The sequence below is a fragment of the Poecile atricapillus genome, chromosome Z (genome assembly GCF_030490865.1).
Source record: "Poecile atricapillus isolate bPoeAtr1 chromosome Z, bPoeAtr1.hap1, whole genome shotgun sequence".
Lineage (NCBI taxonomy): Eukaryota > Metazoa > Chordata > Aves > Passeriformes > Paridae > Poecile > Poecile atricapillus.
In genome coordinates, this window is record NC_081289.1 from 107,223,964 (window position 1) to 107,237,628 (window position 13,665).

The 13,665-nt window shown below is 38.3% G+C and overlaps 1 protein-coding gene across 3 annotated transcripts in view; it reads right to left on the reverse strand.

The window, feature by feature from the left end:
* The window catches only part of AOPEP (aminopeptidase O (putative)), a 197,412-nt gene extending 191,451 nt beyond the window's left edge, over positions 1-5,961 (reverse strand). For 2 of the 3 annotated variants that reach the window (XM_058826407.1, XM_058826405.1), the window contains exon 1: positions 5,781-5,961. The gene's annotated coding sequence lies outside the window, so the exon portion shown is untranslated. Of the gene's footprint in view, positions 1-5,421; positions 5,618-5,780 lie in introns of all 3 variants that reach the window. The other variant, XM_058826406.1, reaches the window with a different exon arrangement.
* Positions 5,962-13,665: the final 7,704 nt, after the last annotated feature.

Here is a 13,665-nt window from a genome sequence, read left to right on the forward strand (position 1 = left end):
ACACAACTTCTGTAGCAATGAAACAAATGACACAGGAAACCTTGAAATTGAAAATTACTACTCTCAAAACATGTACATGAAGAGGACAAAATTATTTATATGTGTGTATATATATATATATATATATAGTTACATTTGTAACATCTGTACACTTGCTTTCAATCAGTAATGCTAGTTCAACAGTGTTGTAAAACAACATACTGATCCTTTGTTTGAAATATAGCATCTACACACAGACTGTCCCTCATTGGTCCAACATGACTAAACCACTGAGATGATATACAGAGAAAGTATGTGTGCACTCACAAAAGAAAAAAGTTGTAATGACAGATACTAGGAACTGGTGCGGAGTGGAGTAACTGTGGAGTTACTTCAATGGGCTATTATTACATAAACTCATGAGTTTGTGTAATTTATAATAATAATATACATTATTATTTTTACACAAACTCAGGGAATGAATTTGTGTGCGGTTTGAAAAACAGATGAGCTGAGATAGAAATGGGCACCATCTTAGGGCTTGATGCCTGATACTTGAGGAGGAAAAAGGTAGCTGTGCAACTATCAAATATGTAAACATCATGCTCTTCTTTGTGTAGACTATGACGTCTTTCCATAAATATGTGATAATTTGGGGAGTTTAACTGAACAGGCTGTAAATAAGGATTTTATTTACCATTTGAGTTGAACTGCATTTGAATAACTATAATTTTATGGTGTCTCTTCTTCAATCAAGTCTTCCAAAAAAATGTAAATAAACCATAGTATCATTATCCCTCCAACATGACTACTACTGCAGGTACTAAAATATGGCCTATCAAAATCCTAAGCAGAATTAATAGAAGCTGCAATGCTATGCAAATTTGCAAGTCAAGCCTAGGTAAACAAAGAAACTATTCTTTCCCATAAAGGAAAAACTCTTTCCACATGTTTAGTGACAAAGTAAGGAGAGATTGAGATAGAGTATAAAAAACTTAACTCTCACACTGTGTACAATCATATAACTAATTCAGTCTAACATTTGTCATTCATTCTGTATTTCTTTTCATTTGTCCTTAACAGGTAAAGAGAACAAATTCTAATCATGGTGTTGATATAATACAGGAAACATGCTACCTCACCTTCTGAAGGAAAACCCTTCCTGTACACATTGAAAGTTCTCTGTGCATATTTGAATTTGGTGTATGGAAACAGTACGTCTTTTACTACTTCTATTGCTTTACTACTGCTTCATACACATGCTGTTCTGAGAAATATTCTTTGGATTTGGTTTGGTAAGTTCTTCACTATTTTACACTGTCCTAGTCACCCCAGGACATACACATATATCAAGGTAGTCACCACAGAAAAGATATATTATTTTTGACATCTTTTTTTTTTTAAATACATCTCTTATTCAACATCATCTTCTGTAATATTTTTTTCTATATTGCACTCATGAGGATCTGGTTTTCATTTCTGTGCAGATAATACATTTCACCTTTAGAAAAGGAGGTTCACTAGCTGAACTCCAGGCATGAAAAAAAAAATTAGAAATTCTAATGCTGCTACAAAGTCCTGGTGATAATTTCATAAACAGTATTTCATGTCACACTTCCTCCACACACCGAGATGTAAAAAAGTACTAGTACATTTTAAAGATAGACTTTAAATTCAATGCATCTTTCTTATTAGATGTACTTTTAAAGTACATTTTGTAAGCAATAAAAGTAATAGAATTACAGGGAAAGTCAATTATTTGGTTATATGTTTTAATATTTTAGAAGACAGATGCTAGCAAAAGAAAAAACAGTAACAGCAGATGGTGGCCAACATGAATAGAGCCAATCTTGATCACCAGCACATAACAGAGTTGCATAAAAGACATGAAGAATGGGAAACAGGATAGATATGATCCTTTGGGGAATTACAGTTGTATAACATTGTTTTCTACTCAATACAAAAAGCATCAGCCTGAATTGGAAACACAGGTCTCTGAAAGCAAATATGAGAAAAAAAGTTTCCAGGCAACATAAAACACGATTGCAAAATAGGTTGCAAAAATATCTACAGAAAAAAAAAAAAAAGAGTTTATTTTTGATAGGCAATACACTGTAACTCATAGTCTCAGGTTTTACAGTTAAAAGGAAAAAGGAAATAAATAAATAGGGAAGAACTTGGAAATACTCTGTACAGTGAAAGATGAGGGGAAAAAAAAAAAATCAGGGACAGCTGAACTACCCAGAATACCCATTTCAAATGGTGAACCAGGAAGGGGAGGAGAACTATTATACAGAGGAGTCTAGTTAAACTTGTAAAAGCACATTAAAAATTAGAGTGATCCATTATGATACCTGATATTGATATTTCATTATTCCAAGAAGTTATTTTGAATGCTAATAGCTAACTACTCCAGTCTAACTCCACTCTAACAGTAATAATCCGGATGAGAAAAATAGAAAGCCCTCTGAACTTGCTGAAACATTCATCAGAGGCACTACTATGTGTAAGCATGTGAAAGGCTTATAAACTTTAAAAAAAACCCAAACAAACCCACCTTGAAAAACAGAAGATGCGTGGTCATTAGAGATGATGTCATAGTATAGTGCCAGAAGCTAGAAACACACTATCAAGAATGCACTGAATTATCTACTCCCTTTCCAAGCACACATGTAATTTCACTGCACTCCTGCTACACCAGCCAGCGAAGGACTGTCTTACATGTGAGACTGCCACAGCTTACATGACTGGGAAAGGCAGGCACAAAACACAGTTGCCTAAGATAGTCCTGAATCTTGTCATAAAGGTGTACGCAAAACATGAAGCCTACACAAAATACATCTTGTTTCAGAGCACAACTGCGGCTGTTGCTTTTCGTGCATTTCCAAAATCATAGAAAACAAAAATGAATGAAAGATAAGGCCATAGATAGAAGATCAAGACTTCAACCAATCCAAGCAGTTACAGCTCTGTACATGATATCTGCCAAGCCCTGGAAAATTCCCAACACGGAATTATTGCAAATATTTGAATACATAAACCGGTTAATGCCTTACAAACCAAAGCACTATTTTTAATTGTGCACAATAATAGAGCTGCACAAACTCACACACAAATGTTGACACAAGTATGAGGCATCAAGCCCTAAGACGGTGCCCTTTTCTATCTCAGCTCCTCTCTTTTTCAAACCACACACAAATTCATTCCCTGAGTTTGTGCAATAATAATAATGTATATTATTATTATTATAAATTACACAAACTCATTATTATGAGTTTGTGTAATAATAGCCCACTGAAGTAACTCCACAGAAATTTATGCAAATAAATTGAGTCTTCTAGCAAACGAAGAATGGTCAGATGACCTTACCAACTTAGCTAAGCCTGTTTGAAGATATTTCTCCGAGCAGACAATTCTGTCACAATCATCTGCTTTGATTAACAGTAAGCAGAGACAGCTATTTCCACAGTCACTTGAACACATAGCCTGGCATGTGTACCTGAGCTGGTAACATAAGCTAATATCCTACCCTATCTGCAAACGCAGATCTCTGAAGCACAGAGACTAACTTGTTTGTTATGTACTCACTGTATTCTTCAAAAGGTGTAGAAGAATTTCAGTGACACAGACATTCCATATATGCCACTGACCAATACCCAGACACTTTCAAACACCACCTTTTTATATTAGAAAAACAAAGCCATGTTTGGACTCTCCTCATTTTCAGGCAAGCATGATTTTCTTCATTTGTATAAAAAAGCTAATTCAATTGCTTTCAAGAAGCAGGTGTTGGAATTAAGGCTACAATGCTATCTACTTAGCATTTAAAGAAACTTAAAAATTAAAAAAAATGCCTTTTGGATAAACATTCTCTTTAATAATTAGAAGAGTTTTATAACTAAGGCCCTTTAAACTGCTTTTAAGGCAGCTTCTTATGAATCCAGGTTTATACATTTTCCACACAATATAAGACACTAAGATCTTATGAAGAACTCAGTTTTGACCATTAGTATCAACAATACTTTTACTCCTTAAATACAAAGTAATATGTATACATTATTTTTGGCAATTACAAACATTTTTCCAACACACACATAAGACAAATACCTAAGAGATCTTAAGCTTTTTAAGGCAAGAATGGATTCTATAGATGAAAATAAGGGTTAAACAAACTAACAAAAACATTTGCTCATGTTAAACTATCTTAAAGCAATCCAAATTAGAGAACTTACAGACCTCACACTGCATCACAAGAAAAATAGCACATTTTGTAATAAGGCTTTGATGTGAAAATTAATTCAATCACTGATATCCCTTGATAAAACAACTGGTACCATTCCAGAAGTCTCCTTTTAAGTCTGAAAACCATAGGAATAATGAGCATAATGGAAGACATACTTTACCAACTACACTAGCAAGTTAGCAGTGAGGGAAATTTATTTCTATAATCTGAAATGATAAGCCAAGAGAGAAAACTCTATCTTTTAGCTTAAATAAGAAGTACCAAAAAAAGATGTCCCCTTCAGCGCCCAAAATACTAATTCCCAGAAAAACCCATCCAAGATGAAAAAAGAAACATAACTTAAAATTGGTAAAGGAAGAGTATCCTGATATTGCTCTTAACTCATTTTTACTCCATGGATAATTATTTGTATTACAGTAATGACCAAATACCTAAAATAATTAGAGACCAAATATGTGTTTTACAATTTTCTGCCCCCAAATTCACCTTTACTTTATTTGTGACGAAAAACAAAAAAACCCACAAACACAAAAAACCACAGAAAAAAAAGAAACCAAACCAAAAAAACAATCCCCAAAAAGCCACCACCCAAACCCAAAATGAAAAAACAAAACAATAACCCCACAAAAACAAAACAAACCCCATGACCAACATTTGTGTAAGAACAGAATTTTCCAGTTTTTATTTTACAAAATGATTTCAAGGTGGACATGGGCCTGGGTAATTTGCTATACCCAACCCCGCTTGAACAGGTACTAGATGATCTTCAGTGGTCCCTCCAAAGTAAGTGATTCTATGGAGATGCTGAACAGCATTAAAGAGGCACAGAACTACCTTGGATTTTATTTCCATTCAAAATACACAAGGAGAGGCTGCGTGTGACTGACTTTCAGGACACGGAGCATGCATGTCTGATGATATTCATACATAGGAAGCACCCAAATAAAAGCTCTGCTGAAATAGAATGACTGTTTTCAACTTAATGCAGCTGTTGTTAATTTAATACCACCTACAATGTCAAAGAGCTAAATCTTTAAGGCTGGAATCAGAAAATGTTGACACTGGCAAGCTGCCTCAGCCATTTAACTAGACCTCTGGAATCTAAGCATTATCCTGAGTAAAGGAGCTAACATACAACTAAGCTGAAACACTCAGGTGAATTACACACCACCACTTACAAAGACAGGCGTTTCACCTACATGTTTCCAGAGTTAAAGAGGCCAATGAATGGAACATTTCATTAATCAGCTTCGAGAGGGTCGAACAGATCCACGTTTAAAGTTCTTCCAGAACACCAGAAGCCCACAAGGCCACTGACCCAAGCAGCGTGAAAAAAGAACAGCAGCGACTGCCGGCCGCACACTCTCAGCTGCTGGGCAGTCTGCTCCCTAAGCTCTGGGTGCAGCCATTTCGTTTATAAGGAAAAGCAGGGACGGAAAGCTTTGTCACTTCCGCACGATGCTGCGGGACAGGGAAGCCAGACCGTCCAGCCGAGCGCGGCGGGGCCCGGCCGGAAGCACGGGAACGGGGGGGCGACGGACAACGAAGGAACACTTACAGCGGCGGCCACTGCCCCGCCTGCGTGCCGGCTCCCGGGGCGTGTGCGGGGACACACAGGGACGCGCCGGCCTCTGCCCGGCCCCGCAGCTGCTGCTGCTGCTGCTGTCGCGACCCGCCCGCGCCCGGCTTCAGCTCGCCGCCCGTGCGGCTCGGCCGCGGCGCCCGCGGATGAGCTCATCCGCCCGGGCCCGCCCCGCCCCGCCCCTCCGCCGGCCCCGGGCGGTCGAGCCGCGGGTAACCGAGGGGAATGCTGCCAGCAGAACTGGCCTCGCCTCCCCAGCTACAGGTTCATTTGGTGGGTGACAAGTTGCCCATCAGCCGGCAGTGTCCTTGTGACCAGGAGGGCCAGTGGTATCTCTGCATCGGGAAGATGTAGGAGAGGGTTGAGGGAGGTGGTGCTGTCCGTCTACTCGGCCCTGGTGAGGCCGCATCGGGGGTGCTGTGCCCAGTTCTGGACTCCTCGGTAAAACAGAGACAAAGAGCTAAATGAAGAGGGTCCAGCGGGGGAACACAAAGACTATTTGGGGTCTGGAGCAGCTCTCTCATGAGAAGGGACTGCAGGAGCTGGGCCTGTTTAGTCTGGAGAAGACTGAGAGAGGATCTCATCAATACATAGAAATATCTAAAAGGTGGGTGCCAAGAGGATGGTGCCAGACTCTTCAGTGGTGCCCAGTAACGGGAAGAGGACCATAAACATAAGAAATTTAACATCAACAAAAGAAAGAACTTCTTTTAAATTGAAAGTGGCAGAACACTGGAACAGGGTGCACAGGAGATAAAGGGTTTCCCTCTCTGGAGATACTCAAAACCCACACGGATGTGTTCCTATGTAACCTGCTGTAAGTGACCCTTCTGGGTGGGGGGGTTGGACTGGATAATTTCCAGAAATCCCTTCCAACCCTAAAAATGTTGTGATTCTGTGAACTTCTGTCTCCCCGGGTGTGGGGGAAGAGGGGCAGGGCAGTAACTGTGCCCATGTGGTTGCTGGTGGTGGTGTCCAGTGTCAGGATTGCCCAGCCATTCGTACCAGCCCTGGTGGTCACACTGAAATAGCCACATGGAGACACACACGTTTTGTTTGCACACTGAGGTGGGGCCCTGTCAGTAGCCTTTGCTTAGAGCATAAATAAAAGCATTTATTTTTACATCATATGTGTGATTAGATACTTCATTCAGTCATTTTGATTGGCAATGAATGATAAAGCTCTTGGAGCAGTTCATCACTGATTAGCTGATTCTGTGTGACAGGGCTGGCTGGGTGCAGACTCCCAGGCAAGCCAAGGATGATGCACCTCAGTGAGAAGTTGTTCCTACTTCTGCTAGTAAAATGAAGAACCATGAAACATTTCCACTGATTTTGAGCGCTGAAGCAACCCCATGAACATTTAATTACTTTTGCAACAATGACAGCAAAAGCTGGGAGTCTCTCCATGAACTTACAGTTGCATTTTCTAGAGCATTTTCAAGGGTGGTGGGAAATTTGGATTCAGATCCTTGCTAACCAGCATAAGTAACAAACAAATTTCTCTCTTAACTCAACAAAGCAGTTGCTGTTATCCTTGGATTACAGGGACTTTCTGTCCCCACCGAACAAATTATGCTAGGCAGGGAATTTAGGAATGTAGTTTGAAAATCATTCTGAGAAGGATTTGGCTTAGTTTTGTGAATGTGTCAGATGAAAAATCGTTTGCACCTGGTGGGCTAATACAATGTTTACTCTTCCACTGGCCTGTGGAACCACACAATGTTTATTCTGCAGGAGCAACAACTGGAAAGTAGGCAGCTCATTGTGCCAGATTTTACCAGTTCATCAGGTGGTCATGTATGACTTCAGAGTCACTGACCACCAGGGACCCCCAAAGAGACCCCCAGGACAGAAGAACGCATGCACAGAGGGGAAAGAATATATGTCAGTGATTTCAGGGAAATTGTTATCAATGTATGTTTATTCCACGAAAATCAATGAATATGTATGTAAAAAATAGTACACAAACAGGAACTTCTGTGTTCAGCATGCACGATTTTTGGAGGAGATATTCCTTCATGCATCTGGCTGAATAAAGAATGCCTGCTTCTTTATACTACACTGGTGTTAAAGATTTCCTTTCTTTTTCCTGATTTTTGGTAGCAAATATCTGTTAGCAGAAAATGTAGGGTCACAAAGACTGGACTCAAGAGCCTATATGACATTTGGATGCCTACTTGCCCTTGTAAACTGTGAACTTATTTAGAGCAGGTCTCATGGAAATGGTTTTTAAAATATCAAAAACTGCCAGAAATCTGTCTTTCCAAAGTAATGGGAACATACTAGCTTTGATAGGAACATAATTGAAAATATCTCTGACACAGCCAGATCCAGTACAGAGTCTTCTGTTTGAGAACTGCATCCATACTGCCAGTACTCAGGAAGAACTGTCTAACTAGTTCTATCTGCAGTAACCAAGGGAAGGCTGAGTCTAAAATCAATGTGTCACTTTGGTTATGTTTAAGTATGTGTCTTGAATCCAGGTAAATCCACTATTTTATCAGTTCAGTATGAGATGATCTGAGATATGCAGATACATATATATAGATATATAAACAATGAAATTACATATTACTTTGCAAATAATAGAAAAGTAATTATTTTTTTTTTCTGATCAGGAAAATTAGGCTTAAGCAAATGCTGCCCTACAGCAGCCTTTGAGGGTTTTTTTGTTGTTTTCAGTGTACAGTATGGTCCAATTTTTCTACTGATGTAATTGTGATATACAGAGCTCTTTAATTTACCTGCACTTTGTTAAAGATCGGTGTATTGTGATCATTGTTGACTATTCGCAGTTTTACTAGCAAACATGACAGCATTTCCCGGTACTGAGAAAATGCACATTATAGCCTAAAGAAAATAAACCAGAATATCATCATGAGCACAAACCAACCTGTTTATTTCTCTATATTTACCCAAAATTTACTTATTTCTTGGAAGAAGAATTCTCTGACAAATGGCATCTGTCCAAATGCATATGGCATGGCACATTATTATTATGCTTCCCATTTACAATAAATCACTCTAGATTGCTCTTGTCAAGTGAACAATGGATAGCTTGATATTTATGAATATTGGAGGCTTGTTTTATTTGACATTAAACATAAGCCAGGAAGTTACCTGCTTGTGATTCATTAATGATTTTTTTTTTTTTACTAAAAAGAATGCTTAGTGTAAAAATACTACTGCGACTCTCACCAAACTAAATGTGAGGTCTGGAACTTCTGATTTATTATTAAGTATTTATATTGCAGTGTCATACAGAGACTTGAACTATGGAAAAATGCTGCCTTTCCAGCTGTCTCTAGTTGTTTCCCATCCAAGGGGACAGAAGGCTCACAAGTGCTATGTGAATATAATACTAGGATTGGACTGTAAGAACGAAGAAATAAACAAATACATTAACTCAGTGTTATTGTACTACAAGTATGGTAAGAAAATAAGAGAGCAAATATTCAAAATATCAAGTTTAGCTTATGCAAATTCTCTATATATTTATTCCAGCATAAATTATAATCACTTGGTTGTGTCCAAATCAGGCCTAATATAATAAAGCACAGCTCTGGAAATCTCAGATTTATAGCACAGAATAGATGCTTACATCTGTGGTGAATTAATTCTCTTGAGCTTATATTAGCAAATGACAGCTGTCACATACTGAGAACTTGCCATTTTACCATTAGTTCATCATAGGATCACCCACATATACTATGACAGAAATATCCACAAAATAAGGTCTTGTCATAATAACTCAAAACTGCTGTGTTTGCTCATTCTTTAAGGCCATACTATATACTTGTTCTTTCATCTCTTCCCTCTCCATAATCAAAGACACTCGTAATCTCTTCATTTCCTCCTTTCCTTTATGTTTCCTGTACACTGGATTTTTTAATAAGCACCTCAGAGGTCTGTGGGGCAATTCTTCCATTAATGGAGGCAAATTGAAAAATGACGTTATGAAAGAATATTTCAAAACTTTGTGCCTGAAGACAAAATTCAAAACTGAACTTTGCCAAGTCCCCCATGATGTTTAACAGATTTCCTTCTGTATTTGAGTTCATATCTCTCTGGTGAGCACCCCCATGTTTCTCTAGCACTAGAAAGATGTATCTCTGCTAGACCTAGGCAATACTTTGGACTTTTGGAGGCCTGGTCTTTCCTGCCCTATGCAAAGAAGAAAAGGTAGAAAAGGTATAAGGACTTTTTCCTGATGTGTTTCCTCTCATAACTTTCTGTTGGTTTTAACAGGATAGGAACTTGAACAAAGGTGAAGAATAGAGCTGGTGTTTTCCAGGCAGAGTATGAACAGTGATAAGATTCCTTATCCTGCAACCCATTGAGTGTGCATTGTTATCAGGAGCAAATCATTGCAAACGCTGTAGTTAATTGTTGGATTCATACACAACTTTGGCACCTCATGACACTTCTTGCCCCTCTGTTTTCCCACTGCTTAGTATACTTCATGAGATGTATTCTTCAGTATATGAAGGAATTAGTGAAACTGACATCTCTATTTCATTTATGCTCCTGGATTTTCCATGTTCAGTCATGTGACATTATGTTAGGACTTTTTTCTCTCATACATTCCTTTCACTGCTGTCCATGTCTCCCTGGGAGTCAGATAGGCTGCCTTGTCCCTCTCCACAGCACAGAGGATGGTCTCCATTGCAATGCCAGGAGAGCTTTTTTCCTACCCAGACCTCTGCTGTTGCACACAGACAGCACAACATCAGTGCTGTCTAATTGTGTTGATCTAATTGCCAACATCATCTTTCTGTTTGAAGTTAGAAATGAGCATGTGGTCTGTAGATTGCAGGTGTCAGAGCAGGTTTTTGTAGGTGATTTTCCATTTGATAACTATTGTCTGTGAAGTGCAGCTGTGAGAAAATTGAACTTGATCAGTCAGGCAGAGACCTTTCTAGCATTAAATTCTAGCTGGGGGAACTATTTTACCTTGGCTTTTCCTTTTCATCAAGTGCCCACAATCTAATACACCTGGTACAGAACATAACGATCTTTTTAGGTCAGTGCACAGTCATGCTGACAGAATTTGAATTACACTTCCCTATAAAAAACAGGTCCTGTGGCCCTGACTGCTGGATAACTGGCACAGATCACAAATGCTAAGGTAAAGAGAGTCACCTTGTCTCAGTTCTGTCATGTAACTGTATAAATTTGTATCACTGATGTTGGGGAGGGAACTGAAACTCTCATATAACCTGGGAATTCAATGGAAGTCCAAGAAGAAACCTTCTTATTATGCATTTGTATATTTCTAAAGAAAGAATAAAAATTGATGGCAATTTTGTGCAATTTCATTGACAAATAGTTATTCTTGAAAGTTTAACCAAAAAGAGTTAATGCTTAAAAGGACTCTTTTCAGTGGAAAAACATTACTCAATCCTCTGCTGTTCTTGTAAATGTAATTGTTAGTTTGCATGTGAGATCTCGTTATGCTGTGTATAAACATCACATGTTATGCTGTGTATAAACTAGTACTTATTGCTTAGCAGATAAGTATCAGTTTTGGCCAGCTGAAGAGTAGGTGGCAGCTGAGTTTTAGCAAGAGACCTCTGAACTGACACGTTAGGCAGCTGTGTTTTCAGAGGTATGCTGGGAAGACAAAATGCCTTGGAAGAGAGGGATTAGAATAAGATGACTCTTATTTAGAATCATCTAAATTAGGTGAATTAGAATAAGATGATTAGAATCAAGTTATTTTTTTAGACATCTAGACTCTTAGGGTCTGAATGGGCTCATGACTGGAGATGAGTGACCTGTTTCTGTGTGACTGAGCTACTCTGCAGTAAAAATGAAAGTGGTATTTGCAGAGAAATTTACCATAGCTCTTTAAAATTTTATGACTGCCTATGCAGTCCTTCTTAAGCATTCCCAGGATAAACAAATCAGCCAAGGGGATGCTTTTGGCATTTTGTACCCTGACCCTTTGACTGTTAAAATTGCATAAGATAAAAATTGTAATAACATATCAGATCAGCATGTTTCACCTGCATGTTGTTTTCATGTTTCTTCATTATTAATTCCTCTGAAAGTTTAAATGTGACACTGATGGCTCAAGGGATGCTTCTGGCAGTCCATCATAGAGAGGCCTTTGGCTTTTTTGGTTACTTTAGAGTGTGGAATTTTCCACTGATAATTTGCTGGTTTGACTTTCAGTGAATACAGAGAAACAGAGTACCATTTATAGATACCTACCCTACCTACCCACTAATTCATTTAAATATCCTGGTTCTTACATCACTACTACTCATAAATCCCTGATTAATGAGATGTTTCACCTTCTCATTTCAAAGCATGCAGCTTTACATAAATCATTGTAATTTTTTATTTCTTGTTCAGATATAAAATATGCTTAATTTCCTATAGGGTGCTAGATTTTAAAATATGCCACTATTTATCTTAGTTCATGTGCTGATTACAGCCACTAGATTGCTCTAACTCTGCTTGTTCAGTAAAGCACATTTGTCTTGGCCATTGCTGTAGTCTGTTTTTTCAAAGCAATCAGCATTTCCAGCAATCTTCTGCTTTTGTTTTGTTGTGTAAACTGAAATTAACAGTTTGAAAATAGAATTACAAGTTTCAAACTCAGGAAAATATAAAAGTAATAATCACTCATTTGGCCAAGGTTTTACTTCCTTTCTCCTATAAGGAGTACACCTGCTTACTTCTCTAGGTAAAATGACTTTACCTAGCTTTTTAATCTTAAATTTTCAGAGCAGATTGAGATCTAAGAGGAAGATGACACGTCCTATCTTTTCCCCCAGTCTACAGAGATGTTAATCAAGTCTGAGCTGTGGAGTCTTCCTTATTAATAGTGATGCAAACCTTATAAGAACTTGGTCAATGGACTGAGATAACAGAGCTGACAGGATAAGAGAGAAACCCCCCAAACCACAACAAAACCAATATCTGAAACATAATCCAAGGCAAAAACTGAATGCCAGTGAGACCTGTCACCTCAGACAAGTGTAATAGTATGCTCTTCAGTGACTGAACAAAATTATAGGCAAAGATTGCAACATGCCAGATTTTCTTGGCGAAGGAGACAATATGACACAAAGTGGTATTCAGCCAGCAAGACTCCAAAGCTCATTGAAAAAAATAAGTAGGAGTTATCCCAACAGTTCCAGGCTGTGTCTTCCTGAAGTCAAAACTCAGATCTAGAGCACAGAGTTACATTTCTAAAACAAGTGTTCAAAATCAGATTTTAAATACATCCTAGTATAGTGGTATTCTGCCAAGATGAGACTCCCAACAAACTTATGTTCTTGATTCAAACACTCTTCTTATTTTAGAGAAATGTTATTTTTCCTTTGTTTATCTTCTTTTTTTTTTTGCTTACATATCTCTTCAAAGCTCTTTTTTGTTCAGAACATCAGGCAACAAAACCCTTTACCATTTCCCCATTATTGATATGCTCTGCCAGCATTGTTATTCAAATTCTGTTAGCCTTCTTAAAACCTAGCTTGGTTTTAAACAAGGAAAAAGGAAAGAGCAGTTATGACCAGGGTCTGAGGATAAGTAGATCATGGAACACTAAAAGAAAATGTGCATGGTGTTGTGCAGAAACCCTGTATCCTCCTGCCACAGTCCTATCTATTGCGTCAACTTTGTAAGGCTCTCCAGGAGACCAGCAACCAAGGTGGCACATGGGTATTTCTTTCTTTAGAATCCCCAGTCTAGCTTTTCATTAAAAAGTAATGCCGTACATTCCCCAAGCCATTTTAGATAGCAATGCTTTTATAAAAAGCATTCAAACAAAAGGAGTTCAGTGGGAAGCAAGAATGCACTTGCTAAATATTTGTGTAATTAATGTAAAGTCAGGACACAAATATGC